The sequence below is a fragment of the Zalophus californianus genome, chromosome 10 (genome assembly GCF_009762305.2).
Source record: "Zalophus californianus isolate mZalCal1 chromosome 10, mZalCal1.pri.v2, whole genome shotgun sequence".
Taxonomy (NCBI): Eukaryota; Metazoa; Chordata; class Mammalia; order Carnivora; family Otariidae; genus Zalophus; species Zalophus californianus.
The window spans coordinates 3,326,314-3,346,626 of record NC_045604.1 but is presented as its reverse complement, the minus strand read 5'-3'; the positions used below and the strand labels follow the sequence as shown (position 1 = coordinate 3,346,626).

The 20,313-nt window shown below is 43.6% G+C and overlaps 2 pseudogenes; both read right to left on the bottom strand.

Moving 5' to 3' along the window:
• Positions 1-4,006: 4,006 nt before the first annotated feature.
• On the bottom strand, positions 4,007-6,934 carry LOC113932983 (annotated as a pseudogene).
• Positions 6,935-15,407: 8,473 nt separating this feature from the next.
• On the bottom strand, positions 15,408-19,232 carry LOC118355964 (annotated as a pseudogene).
• Between the last annotated feature and the right edge of the window lie 1,081 nt (positions 19,233-20,313).

The following is a 20,313-nucleotide window of genomic DNA, read 5'->3' as shown; positions in this document are numbered from 1 at the left end:
CCTTCATGGCATTATCCCAAAACCCTGACCTCTGAAAAAACTGTGGAATGTGTCTTGCTCAGTTTCATGGCCCATCTGACCTTGTGGACATTCTAGAATACCCCTCTTTCTTTCCGTCCCATGGTCTTACCCCTCCCTCTGAAGACCCAGATGCTCCCCTGCATCCTCTTAATGCCCTAGGTGCTCCTGCCATTGCAGTCACTATGTCACCACCCTACCAAGGCTCCTTCTCCCTGTCCCATACCCAGTCTGCCACTAACTACAAGCTTAACGACCTGACTTCTGTTTCTCCACAAAATGTAGCGTCCCTCCATGAGGTAGCAAATGAGGCTGCCAGGACCATAAGTGTCCCTGTTTCCTTTTCAGTGTCTGATCTGTCTCAGATAGAGAGAAAACTTGGCTCCTCTAGCCAAGATCTTTCCCACTTCACTAAGGAATTTGAAAGCCTCACAATTGTTTTTTGATCTCACCTGGCAGGACATTCATATAATCTTTACCATGTGCTGTACCCATGAGGAAAAAACCCATATCTGGTCTTTGACTCAGAGCTGGGCTGGTGATGCCCACACCCATACCCATGACTGTGCTCTGGTGGGGGTATAGGTGGTCCCAAATGCCAACCCCAGATGGAATTATCAGGCAGGAGACTCTGGTAGAATTCTTCAGGATTACATGATACCCTGCCTAATCAGGGTATGAAAAAGCAGTCATGAAAACTCTGAATTATGCACAACTTAAAGAAATAACCCAAGGCCCAAATGAAAATCTCCTCTAATTTCATTCTTGCTTAGCAGAGACCATGAGAAAGTATGCTAACCTAGATCCTGAGGGCCGAGAGGTCATGGCAATATTAGCAATGCATTTTATCACCGAGGCCACTCTGGACAACCTACAGATGCCCTTAACTCTGTACTCAATTATAAGGAGCCCTACAGAGCAGGGGAGGATGATCTCTCCTTTGACTAAGGAGTCCCAGGGGCTGTGCAGGCTCCCATCTTCTCCATCACTATGGTAGAGATTTGGGTAAACCCGGATGTGGCAAGGGACAAATTGAATTGCTAATAGATATGGGAGTCCCTTTTCCACGCTTATAAAATACTCAGGAGTCACATTTCAGTCCTAGACTCTCCTCACCCACATAGAGGGGTACCCAAAGAGGGGACCTTTCAGTACCCCTTTAATTTGTTCTTTGGGTAACAATACCTTTACCCAATCCTTTCCTGCTTTACCTGATTACCCCATTCCATTTCTGGGAAGGGACTTAATGACACAGGTTTAAACTAATCTTTGCCTTTCTGAGATTGACTGCCCCCACTGGCATTTTTGTACTCTGAGACCTCTGCCCCTTCAAACATCAAGTTAGGGCATTTCTTATCAACAACTACTATAAGGATACAACTTAAAGATCTCATTTCTTCCCCAGAAAATGCCAGTACCCTTATGTCTGGAGGCCAGACAGAGACTACAGCTGCTCATACAAAAATTCTTAGTGACAGGACTTTGGCACCCCTGCAATTTGCTTTGTAATACCCCCATCTTGTCAATAAAAGTCCAAGAGCTCATATAGAATGGTACAGGAGACATAAGAGCTATCAACAAGTCTGTTATTTCTATTTACCTAACCATTATACCTTCCTAGGACAAATCCCTTTAGACACAGTGCTGGATCTAAAAGAAGCTTTCTTCTGCATCACAGTGCACTGGCTTCCCAGTTCCTTTTTGACTTTGAGTGGAAAGACCCCTCCACCCAGGTTACTCAAACTTAACTTGGACTGTCCTCCCTCAGGGCTTTAGGGACAGTCCACATTCATTTGGACAGGCCTTAGCCAAGGACTTCTCCATTTTTCCGCTCTCCAGAAACAGTGTCTTACTTCAATATGCTGATGATTTACTTATCTACAGCCCTAATGAGAACACCTCTGACACAACTACCATCCTGGTGCTTCAGAGCTTCCCTTCTGGGGCTATAAGTTTTCCCCTTCAAAGGTCCAAATTTCCTCTCAGAAGGTTCAGTGCTTAAGATTAATATTAACTCCAGGGACTAAGAGCCTCTCTGACCACCATAAGGGTCTCATTTTAACATGAAAATTCCCCCTACAAAACAGTAGCTTCATTCCTTTTTGGTATCTCAGGGTTTTGTCAAATATGGATACCCCAATTTGGATTAATAACAAAGCTTCTTTATGAGGCCCTGAAGGGACCTGAGGAGGAGTTTCTGGAGTGGGACCCTGAAATGACAAAAGCTTTTGGAACTCTCCAACAGGCACTTACAAGGGCCACACCAATGTCCCTGCCTGACCTCCAGAAGTGTTTCTCCTTGGAGTCTTGATCCAAATGCCCATTCACATATCTGTCTAAGAATCTAGATCCTATGGCACAGGGATGGCCTCCCTGCCTCTAAACACTGGCATCCATGGTCCTACTGGTAGAAGAGGCCTCTAAATTAACCTTGGGATAAGGGATAAATGTTTATATACCCCAACTGGTATTGGACACCCTAAATTCTAGGGCATTTCATTGGATTTCCTAGTCCAGAATTACAAAATACCAAACCCTTTTATTAGAAACACCAGAACACTGTCTGTCTCCGGACTTTTGCCCTCCTCCTCAGGAGCACTGGGCAGTGCCCACTGGGCTCCACATCGGCCAAGGTATAGACCTCTAAAACACCAGTTGTTGAGCCCCACTGGTTGCAAAAACTCACAAATGAACCCCCGTCATTTTCCCAGTCATTGGCTTTGGGGAAGTGTTTTCCTTGTGTAATCCCCTGCACACTCCTTTCTCCCCACCCCCTCTCCCTCTCTCTCCTGTCTGTGACAAGGGCTCCCTCCCCTCCATAGCACCCATGATCCACTTCTGCCCCGAGTCATGTCTCTGTACCTCCTACCTTCCATGATGTGGTCTCTTCTCTGCCTCTAGCTGTGCAGTTTGTTCTGTCAGTCCTCAAATCAATTTTGTGGATATTCAGAAGTATTTGATATTTGTCCTGCTGTGTTTGAGGGTCTAGGCAAGCTTGGGGTCCTCCTACCACTCCTAAATGTTTACTCCTCCCTCCAGACCCTCTTGCTTCTTTTTCTGTTCTTTTCTTTAACTTACTTATGGTGCGAACACTTCAGATATACCCTCCTGGCAAGTTTCATGTATACAATTTCTCTGCCTCCTTCCATGCAAGTTTCATCTTCAGGCTTCCTTCTCTGGTATTGAAAACTGAATTATACTTGTCTCAGGCTTCATACCCTCACCTTATCATCAGGACAATAGAGAGCATCTCATTCCCCTGCCATCAACCACAAGGATCAGGCAACAGGTCCACTCCAACAGGTTTCTGCAGTTAAATAACTGGAATGGTCACAGGTAAAACTGTGTTTCTCCTCAGGGGCTTGGAGACTTCAGAAAAGATCCAGAGGAGTGTGAATTCCCTTGGCCAGGTGACAAGACTTTTAACAAGAAGAGCATCAAACATATCAACTACTACAAACTTGTCAGGAAGCAAAAGAAAAACCTACAAACGTGGCATAAATTCAACACAGATTTTTATTGAGCACATATCTCATGCAGGTGAGTGTCCTTGTCAAGGATATACATATTAATAAGACATTGACTTTGCTCTTATGAATCCTAACAATTAGAGGGGATGAGGGACCTAACTGGAGGTAAGGAGGTGTGGGGAATGAGGCATAGATTTATGAAAGTTCAGGAAAAGTCGTGGACATTCTCAACAGTAGACGGCTTCTACTTCTGAATGAGGAAGCATTCTCAGGAAGAAGTGACATCTGATGCCTGATGACCCAAGCATGTGCTGGGACTTCATTTCATTTGAATATAAATATTGAGATATAAGTTCCAGAAACAAGTCAGAACAACAAATCCCACTAAATTACACTAAGCTTATATTGACAACTGATCATTAGGCAGAACTGAAAGAAAAAGTTGCACACAGAGAGTGGCAAGCACATCACCACTGATCTAGGCTTAGGTAAGTCCTGGAGCCTGGGCTGCTGGGATCTCACTTCAAAGGGAAGCCAGTGCATTGATGTCTCCAGTGTGTTTTCCTGGGAGGAACAGAGGAGGAAGTCCCTCTGTAGCAGGAGGTGAGGACTGCAGGGAGGAAGGGCAATGGAAGCAGGAGGGCTGAGGACAGACTGAAAGGTAGGGAGCCACATGGGAAAGAGCAGGGAGGGGGTTCCAAGAGACTTACCAGCACTTTCAGAGCCACAATGCCAGACCTGCCAGAAGCACCAGGGGCACTGTAACTGCGGGATGACCAAACCCATGGAGTAGGGCTGCTCTGTGGGTTCGGTGCACAGAGGGTGTCATTTTTCCATCCACCTTGGGTTGAACTGCCACACCCTGGTCCTCTTTGGTCCTGTCAACTTTGACCTCACCAACCACCATTCCTCTTCTGTCTTCCCTGATCCCTCCTTAGAGATGGACCCTTCACCCAACTCTCCACATCCTCCCACATCTCCAGGACCTTCACCCGCAGCTCTTCCATTTCTTGGATTACTGACTTTTTGGTCCTTTGTGGTCTGGAGTCTCTAGTATTCCCTATTTTTCATCTGGCTCTCCTGATCTGTCAGAGGAATACCCACCCCCTTTCCCAGCTGGACCCCAGTCTTTCTCACCCCAGTAGAGGACCATGTCCTGGCCTCCTAGACTGCTGTGTCTCACCCGGCACGACAGGCCAGCTGCCTCCCTGGATTTCACATCCAAGGACATCTGAAGGTACCATGTCCCATCAGCATTGGGCAGGAGATCACCTCGCTGGGTGCCCCGTTGCTCCTGCTCACCCCGCATCCACATCACCCACACAGGCTTTGGGTAGAAGCCCGAGACGTGGCACACCAGCAGCAGATGGCCGGGACCGGGACTGGGGCCAGTGGACAGCCAGGCCTCTGGCCTCACTGCACAGACAGGGCAGGAATTCACAGACTGAGAGGGTAGATCTTCACATCACTTTAGACAGATATTTTTCTACCTCTAGACCCATCACCATCATCCCCCCTCCGTCTTGACTCTTTCTTACCCTGAATTTGAAAGAATAGTACAAATGTATGAGGGCAGAGTAGAGAATTTGTGGAGGGAGGGAGCAGGATTTACCTTGTCACTGGAGATATGCCTTCCCTGCATCCAGAAAACCTAACAGGAACCGGGGGCAGGAGTCGCTGAGGAGTTTGTGTGCTATTTCATTGAAAACATGGTACTGATTGAATACTGTGCAGACCACTGAGCCCTACTTCCTCCTTTTGGAGATGGCCACCATGATGTGTTCTGGAAACTCATGAGATCTGATCCTTGATAAGCAATCCGCATGAAGCCTACTGATGCTTCTCCAAAGTGGGAATCACAGCCTAACACCAGCTGTACCTGGAAGGGATCTGGGGAAGAGAGACTGTGAGTTTCAGGAGAGGGGGAGTGAAAGGGAGGAAATGAGATGAGTGGAAGCCAAGGATGGGAGAAACAGAGGGAGAAGTTCAGGGGATTGGAAGGAATGGAGGAAGGTTTGGTTTGAGGGGACACTCACACAAAGGGGAAGTGGTGGTCAATGCAGACAGAGGAAGAGGTGAATGACTGAGGAAGGAACAAATGTTGGAGGGGAGATATGAATAGTGAGGGCAGAGAATAGGGAAGGGCTCAGTGGGAGCGTTAGGGTAAAAACAATCTAGGGTGAAGGGAATGTAGCTAGGTACAGGGAAAACATAGACAGTGTTTACTCATGGGTTTGAAGAGGGAGAAAAGTACTGTCCAAGGAGTGATTCACAGAGTGAGGGAGCAGAGGGTGCCTGGTGAGAGACTAGGGAAAGGGGTAGTCATAGGACACTAGTCAGAAGTAGGATAAGTCTGCAGTTAATGAGAGGAATGGGAAGTAGAAAAAGGCATGAAATTTCTCAAGAATTGGGGTCGGGCTTCTACCTCCTGCCCAGATGGGTGTGATTCAGATTTATGATGGGGAGACATGAGGCTCAGAAGCCATTGGAGGTTCTTTCCTAGAAGCAGAAGGAACTCAAGGAGATGCACACATACCTGATACCTTCATCCCACCCCTGAAATGAATTGAACTCACATTCAAGCTGCCATTGACTGACATGGTTATGATATGTTGAAGGAGATCTAACGGAGTATGTGTAGAATAACTTTTCTACTTCCACCAGCTCCCTCTTGCTAAAGTTGCCCTTGGCTCAAGGCCCCAGGAAAATGTAAACGCCAGTCTTGCTGTCCCAGGCATGAGTCTATATCTCATCCAGCCAAGCTGATCCTTGATTTTGTGTCCAGGAATGGTTGTAAAAAGATGTGATCAGAGTAATTCAGAAAAAGATCGGCTCCTGGAAGTCTGTAGGAAAAGAAAAGATTGACTTTGGAAGAGGAGGGCATTGGGAAGGAGAGAGAATGGAGAAGGTGCCAGGGAGGGGAACCAAAACCTGGATGACAGGGAAGCCATAGTTGCCTCAGGAGACATGTGTTGCCCCAGAGCCCGGAGCATCCTTCAGAAGAGCACAGGTCCCTAGGGTCAGGGATGCTCAGGAAGGAACCAGGCTGACACTCTCTCTCCCCAGGTATGTGCTGGGGAACCCATATCATGAATGCACACACAGAGACAAAACTACACACACATACCCACACAACCACACAGAGATGCACATAGGTGCACACACATACACACATATATGGAGACACACACACCTACACACATGCACACATACAGACCTACACAGGCGCCAATACACACATACTCATTCATACTTACACACAGATACACACATATACATATTTTCAAATACACACAAGTACATGTACACACATCACACATATAAGACTGGCAGACACACACAGATGCACATGTTGCACCCACCGGGTAGGGCCAGAGTTCTCACCATCTTCACTGTCACCACCTGGGAGGAGAACTACTAAGCAACACAAGTAGCAGGAACAGCATTTTATTTGCAGATGTTCTTTCTTTGTCTTAGAAAGTCAGTTTTTTTGTATGTCTTCTTCAGAGAAGTGTCTTTTCATATCTTCTGCCCACTTTTTGACTTGATTATTTGTTTTTTGGATGCTGAGTTTGAGAATTTCTTTATAGATCTTGATACCAGCCGTTTATCTGTAGTGTCATGTGCAAATATCTTCTCCCATTCTGTGGGTTGCCTCTTTGTTTTGTTGACTGTTTCCTTTGCTGTGCAGAAGCTTTTTATCTTGATGAAGTCCCAAAAGTTCATTTTTGCTTTTGTTTCACTAGCTTTTGGAGATGTATCTTGAAAGAAGTTGCTGTGGCCGATGTCAAAGAGGTTACTGCCTATGTTCTCCTCTAGGATTTTGATGGATTCCTGTCTCACATTGAGGTCTTTCATCCATTTTGAGTTTATCTTTGTGAATGGTGTTAGAGAATGGTCGAGTTTCATTCTTCTGCATGTGGCTGTCCAATTTTCCCAGCACCATTTATTGAAGAGACTGTCTATTTTCCATTGCATGTTTTTTCCTGCTTTGTCAAAGATTATTTGACCATAGAGTTGAGGGTCCATATCTGGGTTCTCTATTCTGTTCCATTGGTCTATATGTTTTTGTGCCAGACCTATGCTGTCTTGGTGATCACAGCTTTTTAATATAGCTTGAGATCAGGCAACGTGGTGCCCCCAGCTTTGTTTTTCTTTTTCAACATTTCCTTGGCGATTCGCAGTCTCTTCTGATTCCATACAAATTTTAGGATTGTTTGTTTTAGCACTTTGAAAAATATCATTGGAATTTTGATCGGGATGGCATTGAAGATATAGATTGCTCTGGGTAGCATAGACATTTTAACAATGTTTATTCTTCTGATCCATGAGCATGGAATCTTTTTCCATCTTTTTGTGTCTTCTTCAATTTCTTTCATGAGTGTTCTGTAGTTCCTAGAGTATAGATCCTTTACCTCTTTGGTTAGGTTTATTCCGAGGTATCTTATGGTTTTTGGTGCATTATAAATGGAATCGTTTATCTAATTTCTCTTTGTACAGTTGCGTTGTTAGTGTATAAGAAAGCAACGGATTTCTGTGCATTGATTTTGTATCCTGCCACATTACTGAATTGCTGTATGAGTTCTAGTAATTTGGGGATGGAGTCTTTTGGGTTTTCCACATAAAGTATCATGTCATCTGCGAAAAGAGAGAGTTAGACTTCTCCTTTGCCAATTTGAATACTTTTTATTTCTTTTTGTTGTCTGATTGCTGTTGCTAGGACTTCTAGTACTATGTTGAACAATAGTGACGAGAGTGGGCATCCTTCACGTGTTCCTGATCTTAAGGAAAAGGCTCTCAGCTTTTCCCCATTGAGGATGATATTTGCTGTGGGTTTTTCATAGATGGATTTTATGAACTTGAGGAATGTTCCCTCTATCCTTATATTCTGAAGAGTTTTAATCAGGAAACGATGTTGTATTTTGTCAAATGCTTATTCTGCATCAATTAAGAGGACCATATGGCTAACAGACACATGAAAAAATGTTCATCATCTTTAGCCATCAGGGAAATTCAAATCAAAACCACACTGAGATACCACCTTATACCAGTTAAAATGGCAAAAATGGACAGGGACAGAAACAACAAATGTTGGAGAGGTTGTGGAGAAAGGGGAACCCTCTTACACTGTTGGTGGGAATGCAAGTTGGTACAGCCACTTTGGAAAACAGTGTGGATGTTCCTCAAAAAATTAAAAATAGAGCTACCCTATGACTCAGCAATTGCACTCCTGGGTATTTACCCCAAAGACACAAAGGTAGTGAAAAGAAGGGCCATATGCACCCCAATGTTCATAGCAGCAATGTCCGCAATAGCCAAACTGTGGAAAGAGCCGAGATACCCTTCAAGAGATGAATGGATAAAGAAGATGTGGTCCATATCTACAATGGAATATTACTCAGCCATCAGAAAGGATGACTACCCAACTTTTACATCCACATGGATGGGACTGGAGGAGATGATGCTAAATGAAATAAGTCAAGCAGAGAAAGTCAATTATCATATGGTTTCACTTATTTGTGGAACATAAGGAATAGCGTGGAGGACATTAGGAGAAGGAAGGGAAAAATGAGGGGGGGGAATTGGAGGGAGAGATGAACCATGAGAGATGATGGACGCTGAGAAACAAACAGGGTTTTAGAAGGGAGGGGAGAGGGAAGATTGGTTAGCCCGGTGATGAGTATTACGGAGGGCATGTACTGCATGGAGCACTGGGTGTTATACGAAAACAATGGATCGTGGATCATCACATCAAAAACTAATGATGTATTGTATGGTGACTAACATAACATAATAAAATTTAAAAAAAAAAGAAAAAGAAAAGAAAGTCAGTCTTTGACGTCTGTTCTAGCAAACCTACCCCTACACACAGCACCTCACTTCTGACTTCCTTCTCCACACACCAGCCTTCCCTGAGTCTCTGCGACAATGCATATGTGCTCCTCCCTCAACCCTGGACACCTACTCAGACTCTCACTTCCCCTCCTGGTCTGACCCTCCTTCTGGCTTCCAGCTTCTCCCTGTCACCAGCTTCCATCCATCTCCACATTCCCTAATTCAGTTGCTACAGAATGAGTCCTGCGCTGCATGGAAAAGTGACCCTACCTCTTGCGCCTTTCCTTCTCACCCAGAGAGTAACCCATGAAAACACATGGCCCCCAGCACCCAGCCCTGGACCCCATTGTCTCTCTGTCCCTCCTGCCCCTGTGACACCCCCCATGTATTTCCTCCCCCACCTCACTCCCACTCCAGCACATTCACATCTCTGACTGCTCACTGCTTGTGTTAAAAAACAAAAGCAAGCAGGTAAATTTGAAGATCTAATTGCTGTTATTCATTGATCACGAATCAGGCAGCATCTCATCTGGCAGGTAGAGGGGAGCTCTGAGGAATGGTGCAAATGGGTAGATTTTAAAGAAAGGAAGTTGGCAAAAGAAGAGACATCAGTGTTTCAGGGAAGGTCACCTTCCCTTTATTGGGAGAGGAAGGCGTGTTACTATGCAGATGACCTCCCTTCCTTGGGGGATGGAGAGGGCCCATGTGACAAGTACCTCACTGCTGCTGACCAGAGAATTCCTCACTGACTGGTGAACAGTTCTGGGGGGTGGAGGGAACAGCAGTTACGTTATGGATTAAGCAAGCTTTGGGAATTTGACATGGTCTGAAGTTCCATTTTAGACCTCTGGGTTTCTTTTTAACATTTGCTCTATATGCTTGTCCAGATTCCCCCATTATTGCCTGTGTAACAGTTTCAGCAACCAGCAGTCTGCCATGATTCATAGGGAGGAACCAGTAGCCATCACAGAAACCACAGGACATTGAAACATCTGAAGAATACCCCCTCCATCTGACTTGCATTAATATATATTCACCCACCAAACAGTCACTTAGCACCTGCCTGGATCCAAGCACCGTGCTACACTCATCAAAATATAGTGTTCTATGCAATCACTTTACACAGAGAGCTTTTAGTCTACTTGGGAAGAAAAACACATAGACCAAGAACCATACATTTTGGTGTGCTGAGTTACTTTTTCTTTGGTTAGTTTAAGTTCCAGTACAGTTAACATTCAGTGTTATATTAGTTTCAGGGAAACCGTATAGGGATTCAGCAATTCTATACACCACTCAGTGCTCATCAATATGAGTGTAATCCCAAGCCCCTTCACCCATTCCCCCCCAAGCCCCCCACCCACCTCCCTTCTGGAAACCAGCAGTGCGTTCTCTATAGATAAGATTCTGTTTTTTCCTTTGGCACTTTTTTCTGTTACTTTTGTTAGTTTCTTAAATTCCACACGTGAAGAAATCATATAGTATTTGTCTTTCTCTGACTGATTATTTCACTTACCATCATACTCTCTAGCTCCGTACATGTTGTTGCAAATGGCAAGATTTCTGTCATTTTTATGGCTGAGTAATATTCCTTTGTGGGTACATACCACACCTTTTTTCTGTATTCCTCTATCTATTGGCACTTGGGATACTTCCATACATGGACTATTGTAAATAATGCTTCAGTAAACATTGGGGTGCCTGTTTCTTTTTCATTTCACTGTTTTCACATTCTTTGGGTAAATATCCAGTAGTACAATTACTGGATCAGGTGGTATCTCTGTTTTTAATTTTTTGAGGAACTTCCATACTGTTTTCCACCATGGCTGCACCAGTTTGCATTCCCACCAAGTGTACAAGAGTTCCCTTTACTCCACTTCCTCTACAACACTTGTTTCTTGTGTGTTTTTTAATTTAGCCAATGAGACAGGTGTGAGATGATATCTCATTGTGGTTTTGATTTGCATTTCCCTGATGATAAGAGATGTTGAGCATCTTTTCCTGTGTTTGTTGGCCACCTGAACATCTTCTTTAGAGAAATACCTACTCATGTCTTCTACCCATTTTTTAAATGGGTATTTATTCTTTTGGTGTTGAGTTGTCCAAGTTCTTTATATATTTGGATACTAAACCTATATTGGATATGTTATATCTACTTACATTCAGTAGATTGTCCATTAGTTTGATGATTGTTTCCTTTACTGTGCAGAAGCATTTTATTTATTTATTTATACAATTTAAAATCAAGTAATTAACATATTGTGCATTATTAGTTTCAGAGGTAAAGTTCAGTTATTCATCAGTTGCATACAATACTCAGCACTCATTACTTCAACTGCCCTCCTTAATGTCCATCACCCTGTTGCCCCATCCCCCCACCCACCTCCCATCCAGCAACCCTCAGTTTGTTTCTTAGAGTTAAGAGTCTCTTATGGTTTGTCTCCCTCTCTGATTTCATTTTATATAATATATATATAATATATGTATATGTATATTATATATGTTATATATATATAGCACTTCTTCTTTATCCATTCATCTATTGACGGACATCTGGACTCTTTCCATATTTTGGCTATTGTGGATATTGCTGCTATAAACATTGAGGTGCATGTGCCCCTCCAAATCACTATGTTTGCATTATAAATACAATACCTGTAGTGCAGTTGCTGGGTCATATGGTAGCTCTATTTTTAACTTTCTGAGGAACCTCCATACAGTTTTCCAGAGCGGCTATACCAATTTGCATTCCCACTAAGAACATAAGAGAGTTTCCCTTTCTCTGCATCCTCGCCAACATCTGTCGTTTCCTGACTTGTTAACTTTAGCCATTCTCATTGATGTGAGGTGGTATCTCATTGTGGTTTTGATTTGTCTTTCCCTGATACCAAGTGTGATGTTGAGCATTTTTTCACATGTCTGTTGGCCATCTGGATGTCTTCTTTGGAGAAATGTCTGTTCATGTCTTCTGCCCATTTCTTGACTGGATTATTGGTTTTTTGGTTGTTAAGTTTGATAAATTCTTTATAGATCTTGGATACTAGCCCTTTATCTGATAAGACATTTGCAAATATCTCTCCCATTCTGTAGGTTGTCTTTTGGTTTTGTGGACTGTTTCTTTTGCTGTGTAAAAGCTTTTTATCTTGATGAAATCCCAATAGTTCATTTTTTGTTTTTGTTTCCCTTGCCTCCATTTTTTAGTGCATCTCAGTAGTAGCATTTTTAAATTTCGGCCTGATGAGATTTTAGTTCTTTTCTTTTTCTACAATGAGAGATTCTCTACTGTACTCTATACTTTTTCAAGTCTCACCAGTATCTTATAAATCTTGTTTTGAATTCTAGTTCTGACATCTTACTTATATCCATATTGATTAAATCCCTCGCATTGAGTACTGCCTCCTATTCTTTCTTTTGGGGTGAGTTTCTCTGCTTTGTCATTATGTCCAGAATAGAACAGATGAAAGGGAGAGAAAAGACAAAAATAGCAACAACAACACCAGAAAATACAAACAAAACAAACCAGAAGGAAACAGAAACAAAGCAAAGTAAGAAAAAATCAAACAAGCAGTAAAACAGAACAAAACAATAAATTAACCCTGAGTGTATTTTGGTCTGTTTGTTAAAGCAAGTAGATCCCAAAATAGGAAAGAAAGAAAAACTTATATATATATATATATATATATATATATATATAAAATACAGTGAAAAGAAACATATACATACACATATATATGTTTATATATAAATATTAATACATATGTACAAATCTATATATATATAGTGTATGCAGAATACATATACTATACATATATAGTATACATGTATAGTATATGTAAAAGAAAAATTAAAAAAGAATCGATAAAAATAAGAAAATAGTTGAAAAAATAAAATTAAAAGACTAAAGAATAATTTAAAAAACCATGAACACTATATACTGTTTTCCCCAAGATCTGAAATTTTGCAGTTCTTTATGATTGGTAAACTTGGTCCTAGTAAGTTGTTCCTGCTGGTCTTCTGTGGGAGGGGCCTGTTGCACTGATTCTCAGTTGTTCTTGCCTGGTGGAATTGCACCCCCCTTGCCAGGGGGCCAGGTTCAGGGTAATCTGCTCCAGATAGCACTTTGTGGTGCTGTTTTGCTCACAGAAGGATTTCAGGATCCATGCGGGGGAGATAAAATGGCAATTCCCTAATCTCTAGCCCAGGAGATAGAAGTTCAGGCACCCCCCACCGCACTCTTCAGTGAGCTCTCAAAGAAAAGCAGTCAGTCACTTGTCTCCCTGGTATCTGTCAGATCTCTGTATTCACCCAGCTTGCAACCAAGCGTTTTTACCTCAGGAATGCGACCCAGTTTCCAGCCTCCAAACTTTACAGATTCCTTTGGCCTGGACCTGTGCTTTTCCTCCCAGGGGAGGGAGGGTTTTTTTGTCATGCTTCTGCCTTTTGGTGGGCCCCTGCCTGGAGAGCAGTCATGCGACCAAGCAGAGGTTCACAGATTATGGCAACACCTAGCAGAAAGCCAGTGCCTAGATAATACTTAGAATACTTCCCGGGTATAATACTTTCTGGGTAACCTCTTTAAGCAAGCTCCCTCCCCTCTGCAGTTTATCTTTTGTTATATTGCCCCAGACTCACATCTCCACACCTTCTACCTTGCAAAAAGTGGTCACTTGTGTATTTGTAGAATTGCAGCAATTCTTTTCTCAGAACTCCAATTGATTTCCAAGGCACAGACCTCTAAAACTCCAGTTGTTGAGCCGCACTGGTTGTAAAAACACAAAAATCAGCCCCTCTTGAGTTCCCAGTCATTGGCTTTGGCAAAGTGTTTTCCCTGTGTAATCCCCTGTACACTCTTCTCTCTCTCTCTCTCTCTCTCTCTCTCTCTCTCTCTCTCTCTCTCTCTCTCTGTCTCTCACTCACTCTCTCTCCTCTATTCTTGACCGGGACTCCCTCTCCTCCACAGCACTCATGATCTATTTTTCCCCCAAGTCATGTCTCTGAACCGCCTACCTTCCATGATGGGGCCTTTTCTCTGCCTCTAGCTGTGCAATTTGTTCTGTCAGTCCTTAGATCGATTTCTTGGGTATTCAGAATGATTTAATACTTATCTAGCTTGGTTTGAGGATCCAGGCAAGCTTTGGGTCCTACTATTCTTCCATGTAAACTCCTCCCTCCTGACCCTCTTGTTTCTTTTTCTGTTCTTTTCTTTAATTTTCTGGTGGTGAGAGCACTTCAGATCTACCCTCTTGGCAAGTTTCATCTATACAATTTCTCTGCCTTCTTGCACGCAAGTATCAACCTCAGGCATGCTTCTCTGGTGCTGAAAAATGGTTTATACTTGTTTCAGGCTTTTTACCCCACACTTTATCATCCAGGACAAGAGAGAATATTCATTCCCCTGCCATCAACCACAAGGATCAGGAAACAGGTCTATGCTAATAGGTGTCTGCTATTAAATAACTGGAATGGTCACAGGCAAAACTGTGTTTCTCCTCAGGGGCTCAGAGACATCAGCAAAAATCCAGAAGAGTGTGAATTCCCTCAGCCTCGTGACAAGACTTTTAACAAGAAGGACATCAAACATCTCAACTACTACAAACTTGTCAGGAAGTAAAAGAAGAAGAAAAAACTATAAATGTGGCATATATTCCACACAGATTTTTATTGAGGACATATTCCATGCAGGTGAGATTCCTTGCCAAGTTTACAAATATTAAAAAGGAATGGACATTGTTCTCAAGAATCCTAAGAATTAGGAGGGACAAGGGACCTAAATGGGGGTAAGTAACAAGAGATGGAATGTGAGGCATAGATTTACAAAAGTTCAGGAAAAGGTGGTGAAAATTCTCAACAGGCAGAGACTGCTTCTACTTGTGAATCAGGGAGGGCTCTCTGGAGGAAGTGACATCTGATGCCTGTTCACCCAAGCAGGTGCTGTGGCTTCATTCCATTCATAGATAAATTTTGAGGTTTAAGTTCCAGAACCAAGACAGAAAAATAAACCCCGCTAAATTAAACTGAGATTATATTGACAACTGATCATTAAGCAAAAATGAAAGACAAGGTTGCACACAGAGAGTTGTAAGACCATCACCACTGAGCTGGATTTGGTAAGTACTGGAGCCTGGGCTGCTGGGATCTCGCTCAGAAGGGAGGTCAGTGCACTGTCTCCAGTGTGTCTTCCTGGAAGGAACAGAAGGAGGAGTCACTCTGTAGTAGGTGGAGGTGAGGACTACAGGGGGAAGGGCACTGGGAACAGGGGGGGCGAAGACAGACTAAAGGTAGGGAGAGACATGGGAAAGAGTAGGAAGGTGGCTCCAAAGACTAACCAATGCTTCCAGAGCCACAATGCTGGACCTGCCAGAAGCACCAGGAGCACTATCACCACCAGGAAGACCAAGCCCATGGAGTAGGGTTGCTCTGTGGTTTTGGTACACAGAGGGTATCACTTCCCATCTACCCCAGGTTGAACTGCAATTCCCTGGTCTTCTTTTCTCATGTCACTGTCTACCTCACCAACCTCCCTTCCCCCTTTCACTTCTCCCATCCCTCCTCAGAAATGGGCCCTTACCCACCCTCCACATCCTCCCACATCAGCAGGACCTTCACCCTCAGCTCTTCCATTTCTTGGATTACTGACTTTTTGGTCCTTTGTGGTCTGGAGTCTCTAGTATTCCCTATTTTTCATCTGGCTCTCCTGATCTGTCAGAGGAATACCCACCCCCTTTCCCAGCTGGACCCCAGTCTTTCTCACCCCAGTAGAGGACCATGTCCTGGCCTCCTAGACTGCTGTGTCTCACTCAGCACGACAAGCCAGCTGCATCCCTGGTTATTACATAAAAGGACATCTGAAGATACCATGTCCCATCAGCATGAGGCAGGAGATCACCTCGCTGGGTGCCCTGTTGCTCCTACTCACCCCGCATCCACATCACCCACACAGGCTTTGGGTAGAAGCCAGAAACGTGGCACACCAGCAGCAGACGGCCGGGACCGGGACTGGGGCCAGTGGACAGCCAGGCCTCTGGCCTCACTGCACAGACAGGACAGGAATTCACAGACTGAGTGGGTAGATCTTCACATCACTTTAGGTAGACATCTTTCCACCTCTAGAAACCTGTCACCATCCTCCTCTCTCCCTCTTGACTCCTTCTTACCCTGAATTTGAAAGAATGGTACAAATTTATGAGTGCAGAATAGAGAATTCTTGGAGGGAGGAAGCAGTACTGACCTTGTTGCTGGAGATATGCCTTCCCTGCATCAAGAAGACCCAACAGAAACTGGGAGCAGGAGTCACTGAGGAGCATGCATAGCATTTCATTGAAAACATGATACTGATTAAATAGTGTGAAGACCTGCTGAGCCCTACTTCTTCCCTTTGGAGATGGCCACCATGATGTGTTCTGGAAACTCATGAGATCTGATCCTTGATAGCAATCTGTGCAAAGGCTACTGATACTTTTCCAAAATGGGAATCATAGCCTCCTGTGATCTGTACCTGGAAAGAATCTGGGGAAGATAAACTGAGTTATAGTACGGGGGAGAGAAAGAGATGAAATGAGATGAGAGGAAGCCATGATGGTGGACGCAGAGGGAGAAGTTCAGGGGATTAGAGGGAATGAAGCACAGTTTGGTTTGAGGGGGCGCTCACACAAAGCGGAAGTGGTGGTGGATAGAGGCAGAGGAAAAGGTGAAGATAGAGGAAGGAACAAATATTGGAGGAGAGAGATGAAGTGTATGGGCAGAGAATAGGGAAAGGCTCAGTGGGAGAGCTGGGGTAAAAATAATCTAGCTTCAAGGGAGTGCAGTGGGTACAGGGAACACATAGATAGAGTTCACTAATGGGACTTAATGAGGAGACAAGTACAGTTCAAGGAGTCTGTCACAAAGTAAGGGAGGAGAGGTTGCAAGCCAGGGAGAGGGGTGGTGTCAGGAGACACTAGTCAGGAACAGAAGAGCATAGCCTGTGGTCAAGAGAGGAGTGAAGTATCAGAAAACATGAAGCTTTTCAAGAATTGGGGTCTGGCTTCTACTCCCTGCTTAGATGAGTGTGATTCAGATTTTTGATGGGGAGACATGAGGTTCAGAAGCCACTGGAGGCTCTTTCCTAGAGGAAGATGGAATTCAAGTAGACTCCTACGTACACATACTCATACATACTTACATACATATTGAAGTGCACACAAGCACACGTTCACACATCACACACAACAAAGATTGGCACAAACACATATGTGCGCGCACACACACACACACACACACACACACTCACACATGCACCCACTGGGTAGGGCCAGATCTCAACTTCTTCACTGTCACCACCTGGGAGGAGAACCACCAGCAGCACAAGTGGCAGGAACAGCATTATATTTGCAGATGTTCTTTTTTTTTCTTACAAGTCAGCCTTTGGCATCTCTTCTAGCAAACCTACCCCACACAGCACCTCTCTTCTGACTTCCTTCTCAACACACAGCCTTCCCTGAGTCTCTGCAACAATGCAAATGTGCTCCTCCCTCAACCCTGGACACCTACTCAGACTCTCACTTCCCCTCCTGGTCTGACTCTCCTTCTGGCTTCCAGCTTCTCCCTGTCACCAGCTTCCATTCTGCTCCACGTCCCCTAATTCAGAACAAGTCTTATATGGCATGAGAATTTGACCCCACCTCTCAGGCTTTTCCTTCTCCAGAGAGAAACCCATGTAAACACACAGCCCCCTGCACCCAACACTGGACCCTGCCTTCACGCTGTCCCTCCTGCCCTTGTGACACCCCCCATGTATTTCCTTCCCCATCTCACCCCCACCCCAGCTCATTCACATTTCCGACTTCTCACCGCATATGTTAAAAAACAAAAAAATGATCCAGGTAAATTTGAATATCCATTTGTTTTTATTAAGTGATTCAAGAATGGGGCAGCACACATCTGGCAGGTAAAGGGGAACTCTGAAGAGACGTAAAGAAGAAAAAGGAGTGTTTCAGGAAAGGTTACTTTTCCTTAATTGTGAGAGAAGAGGGTCTCACCATTCAGATGACCTCCCCTCCTTGGAGGATGGAGAGGGTCCATATGACAGACTACCTCACTGTTGCTGACCAGAAAAATCTCACTGACAGGTGAACATTTCTAGGGGAAGTGGTAACTGTAGTTAGGTTAGGGAGTAAGCAAGGTTTGGGTACTTGATCTGTGCCATTTTGGTCCAATGGGTTTCTTTTTAACAGTTGCTCTATTTCCTTGTCCAAGTTCCCCCATGATTGCATGTGTAACAGTATCAGCAACCACCAGTTCACTATTATTCTTAGGGAGGAACCAGTAGCCATCACAAAGACCATGGGACATTGAAACATCTGAAGTATACTCCCTCAGTCTGACTTGCATTAATATATACTCACTCACCAGTCACTTAGCACCTGCCTGGACCCAAGGACCTTGCTACACTCATGAAAATACTGTGTTCACAGTGCAATCACTTTATGCAAGGAGATTTTATTCTACTTGGGAAGAAAAACACATAAATCAAGAACTATATATTTTGGTGTGCTGAGTTAATTTTTCTTTGGTTCCTTTATTTTAAGTTCCAGTATAGTTAACACACAGTGTTATATTAGTTTCAGGGGTACAGTATAAGGATCAACAATCCTATACATTACTCAGTGCTCATCAATTATAAGTGTAATCTTAATCTCCTTCACCTATTTCCCCCATTCCCCCACCCATCTCCCCTCTGGGAACCAGCAGTGTGTTCTCTATAGATAAGATTCTGTTTTTTCCTTTGGCACCTTTGCTCTTTGTTCATTTTGTTTCTTAAATGCCACATATGAGTGAAATCGTATGGAATTTGTCTTTCCCTGACTGATTATTTCACTTACCATCATATTCTAGCTCCATACATGTTGTTACAAATGGCAAGATTTCAGTCATTATTATTCCTGATAAATATTTCATTGTGGGTACATACCACACTTTTTTTTGTATTCCTCTATCTATGGGCACTTGGGATGCTACCATACATGGACTATTGTAAATAATGCTTCAGTAAACATTGGGGTGCATGTTTCTTTTCATTTCACTGTTTTCACATTCCTTGGGTAAGTATTCAGTAGTAGCATTACTGGATCATATGGTAAGTCTGTTTTTAATTTCTTGAGGAACCTCCATACTGTTTTCCACCATGGCTGCACCAGTTTGCATTCCCACCAAGTATACAAGAGCTCCCTTTACTCCACTTCCTCTATAACACTTGTTTCTTGTGTGTTTTTGAATTTAGCCAATGGGACAGGTGTGAGGTGACATCTCATTGTGGTTTTGATTTGCATTTCCCTGATAAGATGTTGAGGTTTTTTCCTGTGTCTGTCGGCCATCTGAAAGTCTTCTTTAGAGAAATGTCTACTCGTGTCTTCTACCCATTTTTAATTGGATTATTTGTTCTTCTGGTGTTGAGTTGTCCAACTTCTTTATATATTTTGGAGACTAACCCTTTAACAGATATGTTATTAGGAAATATCTAGTCACATTCAGTAGATTGTCCAATCGTTTTGTTAACTATTTCCTTTGCTATGCAAAAGCTTTTTTTGAAGTCCCAATAGTTCATTTTGCTTTTGTTTCTCTTGCCTAGTGAGATATGTCTAGCAAGAATTTGCAGTGGGCAAGGTCAAAGCAATTGCTGCCTGTGTTCTCCTCTAGAATTCTGGTGGATTTATGTCTCATATTTGTGTCTTTCATCATTTTGAGTTTATTTTTGTGTATGTTGTAAGAAAATGGTCCAGTTTCGGGGGTGGAGCAAGATGGCGGAGGAGTAGGAGACTTGGATTTCGTCTGGTCTCAGGAATTCAGCTGAATAGGGATCAAACCATTCTGAACACCTACGAACTCAACCGGAGATCGAAGAGGAGAGTAGCAACAACTCTCTGAAGAGAGAAGCGACCACTTACTGGAAGGTAGGACGTGTGGAGAAGTGAATCCGAGGCGATATTCGGGAGGATAGACGGCGGGGGAGGGGGCC